We start from the raw sequence: 5,081 nt of genomic DNA on the forward strand, positions 1-5,081 counted from the left end.
TCTTTATTCTGTATTCTTTATCCAAATTCTCGCTGGTGATAAAATGTGTTATTTGTGTTGGAGTACATTGTTGGGACTGTGAGCTAGTCTGTTGTTGGTTCCATGTCGGTCTCTTTATATCCAAAGCACATCCAAATTTCCCCTTTTATGAACAAGCTCATCAGTTCTGATTGGCTGGTCATCTTTTAATAAATTATCCTGCTCTGAAATGCAACTGCAACCATCTTTCTCCATGTTTGTTTATATATTGTTGTGTGGATGCTGTAAAGCGCATCTTGACGTAAAATACTGCAGCAAAGCACCTCATTGTAAACGATAGAACCCCATATGACACGACAGATATTTTCTATCGTCCATACGATTTATATCGTCATATCGCCCAGACCTATGGTACAGCGTTAAATGTTACTGTTTTTCTTTTGTCTCGCTGCATCAGAAGTCATACTGCAGCTTTCCAGCCCTGAACAGTCAAACAGACCCCTCCTCCATGAGCCCACAGCTTCCCTGTCACACCTCAGCTGAGCCAGAAGTTTCTTCAGCTGGATACATAAGTCTGCAGTCATTGCTTTTGCAAACAGAGATAAGTGTCTGATGATCAGCGCCCAGCATCAGACCGGTCAAGCCAGAGAACTTGGCTTTGCCAACATTGCATCGTCTAAGAGCGTCCAAGTCCGGTCCCAGAGATAGATCCTGCATCCATCAGTCCTACAGACGTCTAGTAAGGACACAATCATTTGGGCCTTGTGTGTTGGAGAAGAGTTGCATCTAAAAGCTGCAGGATAGTAGATCTCCAGAACCGGATTTGGGCAGCCCTGATATAGACAAAACACATGACCCACCTATCATTCATGGATGAGTACACAATGTCTGTCTGTCTCCTACAGAAGCAGCTGGAAAGACTGAACAGGAAGACGTCTGCAGGTCCAGATGGTGCCAGCGCCTCTAAAACATAAAGAGAAAAGGTTACATTATTTCCTTGATATGCTGATTAACATCACTACATTTCTAATGAGCGAATAAATGAAATAATTCTGCAGTCATCAGCATTTATCTGCAGCTGCTCTGGTCATTTTCTCCCAGCTCACGCTAGCGCTTCATTGCTGATCTGCATCTGAGATACAAATGATGTAGCTCTCTGGATATGCAGTGGTTTCTACCTCAAATATACAGCTTGGGGACAGACGCGCCGCACACACAAACAGACGTCCAGAATGAGCTCTGACCAAAGTCCTTGTGTGTCCTCACCAAAGGCAGCCCTGACCCTGACTCAAGAATGCGGCGGTTTAGACTGTGTTCATCCTGTGTAGGCTCGTGTTTGTGAATTTCTGGCTTGTGGCTATATTTTGTGTTATGTGCGGATAACCAGTGGTAATGTGTCAGTACATGACATCAGGGGATGTAATGAGAGGAGGCTGACTGTTTTGTGGTGGGATTTAGATCCAGTCCCCTCCCGTGGGAAGGGAAGGAGGAAGATAGTGAAATAAAAGAACCCAAAAACTCTGTTTTTATTATTTTATTATACTTTTATACTTTTTCAGTATTACTTATAAGAGAAAAAGCAATCGTCGTTAATGTTACTTAAACATGTTTATCACATAAATAAACACATATACATAGAAGCAGCATCGATTGCTGTCAATGTGTCCAAAATTAGAGGTTATTTGCTGGTTCTGCTTTGCACTACACTTTTGTTTTCAACTGAATAAAATATACTTGCCCAGAATTTGTACACAGAAACAACAGCAAATAGTGAAGGAAAGTTTCCACAGTGGATTACATATGTTGTCACTGTGCGCCTAATTCATGTCACGGCTGCTTTTATCTGGTTTCCTGCCCACAGTGTCTTATTATTATCCATCCCACCTTAACATGCAGGTGGTTTGTGAAATCAAAATGCTGCCAAAATGACAAAAAAAAAAACCAAAGCCCATGGGAAAGCCCAACAAAGCAGACGAACGGCTATTTTTCGCAACAAAGTGAAGACAGAAAGGGCCGGCGTTGCTTGTTCTGGATGCGTTTCACTGCTGAAGGGCTGAGGTTGACTGACAGCGGGTGAAACAGCAGGAAGGGAGGGGACGATGAATCAGAGAAGCTCTGGCCATGCTTATTATTCTTTGTGTGTGTCAACTACCACCGCATACCTGTGGTAAAGTTAGTGCGTAAAGCCAGCTCGTCCAGATTTCCTTGTAACTGCACATCAGAGTCATTGTTCTCTTTACTGCTGATCCTCGATGCATCAAACGGACCAATGAGAAGAGAAGAGTTTTAAAATGCTCATCATTGTCCTGTCATCTTGGGGTCCTCTCTATTCAACCACATCTTTTTTTTTCTTTTTTTTTTTTTTTTTCTGTACAAGTTCTTATAGGTTGTGTACACGTAGATGTACCTGTATGTGTGTGTAAATGGTTAAGGGGAGGAAGTGCAGGGTGTTTTTAAATGTGAAAAGCACTTCATGCTATGTTTTTAAGATATAAAAATATGATTTATAAATAAAGTTTGATTTGATTGCATGAATAAAATAAAGATGCTGCTTGGTTAAGCAGAACCCAGATGAGTAAAAAGGTCAATTTAAGAAAAAAAAAACAACCAAAAACTGCAAATATGTTTGATGTTGTCATAAAAAACCCAAAGCAGAACAATCTAATATAAAGAGAAAAAAATTTCAACACAAAATGTTTCAGTTTCACAACAAAAACAGAAATTGCACAAGTATTTTGATTCCTTCGGCAGTTTTAGTTGCAGTAGTGTATTAACTTGTAATAACTGATAATAATAATAAAATGATCCTATTGGCTCTGTCAAGGCAGATGTATGATAAAATTCAGGACTTCTACGTGCATGCAGATGGGAACAGAAGAGTTTTTGGTGAAACGAATTAATCTGCGGTCCTTCAAGTGACACATTTCTTGTTTAATTCCCATCCTGCAACATGTTTTCCACTTCGGCTCCACTTCAGCCGCTTTGCTCTTCGCCACAGATGGTTAGAGGTGTGGGTTGAAATTACATGGTAGATGCTTTAAGTACATGGTTAGGCTTTGAAAAATACACATCTTGCAATTGACACATTTTAAAGCTCCTTGTTTTTGGTTCCGGTTGCACCGCGCCGACGCTGCCTGGAGACATATGACCACGTCGTAACACTTCAACCTATTATACCACATTTTACACATGTTGACTAATGCTGATATTACACATTTTCTGGTAAGAATGGACAAAATTCAGACTGATACTATGAAGTGAAATGAAAAATACCTCATCCCAGAGGGAAATTGCAAATGGTATATGGCAGGGATCCTCAATCCTGGTCTATTGCAAATCCTTGTTTTTTTTTTTAAAAATTTTATTTTACATGCCGTTATCAACAGAGTTTTTGCTACAGGTAAAATAAAAAACAATTACTAATTTCATAACCTATTTTTAAGTATCTTTATGTTCCAGTACAAATTGACGTTTACCTTGTGATACTAGTGTGTGTCCTGGATGTAACTTTCACTTCATTCGAATTTGATTTCATTCATTTTTATTTTTTATTTAATTCTAAACAACATAAAAATAAATACAAAATAAGACTGCCAATTAAATATGGCTTGAATGAAAAGGAGCAGAAAGAGCAATCTTATGATATCTGCCCCTTAAAAAAAAAAAAAAAGATATCTGCTCCTTAATGTCATAATCATCCTACGTCCATTCTTATTATACATTTTACGATATTCACATACAACATCTAGTCGTTCCAAAATTTGCATTTATTACCCATTACATTAATTTCTTTTTAATAGTTTTGAAAGCATTTACAGATATTCAAAATGTGACACAATCATTATTACTCAAGGTAATTCTTTAATATTTTTCTTTTTATGCTTTTCTGAAACACACTGATTGTTCCTAATTCTTAAACTTCTTTTTGAAGCTCATTCCATAAATTTATTCCTTTCACGGTAACAGTTCGTTGCATTATTTTTGTTCTGAACCTGGGTTTTTTAAATATGTTGTGTTTTGATGTTTTATGTTTTTTTTAATATATGTTCCTTTCAAATCAGAATGACTTTCTCTTTTTTCAAATCTTTCTTGTATGTTTACTGGCAACATGTTCCAGTTTGCTTCATACAATACCTGAAGAATACTACAATTTACTATATCATAGAATTTTATTAAATGACATTTTATAAACAGTGGGTTTGATGGATCTCTATATCTACTATTGTTGATAGTTCTCTAAGCCCTTTTTTGTAGGATGAACAGAGGCTGTGTATGATTTTCCACAATGAAAATGGTGTACTAGTTGGGATTGTTTGCACAAGTCCAGTTACATAAATGTTTTGCAACTTGTGCCGCACTTGGTGTAAACTCACGAGCAGAAAGTAGGTTTATGTATTTGTTTTTGACCACTCCTAAACATTCCTCACTGACTCAACGACCCGCAAAGTAACCACCTCCATTTTTCTGTCTTGACTACATGACACACTGACCCTCTTGCATCAAAAAAATGCTCACGTCCCTCCAACACAACAACCACGGAAAGCTTCCTCTTTAACCCGTTTATGGAAAGTCTGCCAATGCCATCATGTTCCCTGTCAGGAAGCAACATGTTGACTGAGGGAATTCCAGAAGAAAACTGAAAGATTATTTATGATTTACCAAAGGGGAGCATTAGGAACTCCACAATTTTCTTGTCTTTTCCAAGACAGATTTCCATGAATGTGCTTAATGACGTCTGTGGCTTGTCTCGGCTGCTGATGGTCAGAATCCGTGGAAAGAAACTGAGGGATGGTGAGAGAAGTGCAATGTTCGGAGATGGAAACTTTGCAAAATAGAGGAGCGCTACTACAAAGAGGATTAGGTCAAACAAAGGGGGCAAAAGCCAGATGATGGCAAGAAAAAAGAAAAAATTCGACAAAAGCAAAACATACAGGAGGCAAAAAGAGTGACCGGAGGAGCAGATCAGGGATGTGTGCCGAGGATAATGAGGAGAAAATCCGATGGTGGCAGTTTTTTCCAAAATTAAAGCCGCAGACACTTTCAATTGTCCAAAACCTAAAGGTCTCTTAAGTGCATAGCAACTGCTTTTATCATCATTAATA

Source organism: Telmatherina bonti (assembly GCF_933228915.1).
Source record: "Telmatherina bonti genome assembly, chromosome: 18".
NCBI lineage: Eukaryota > Metazoa > Chordata > Actinopteri > Atheriniformes > Telmatherinidae > Telmatherina > Telmatherina bonti.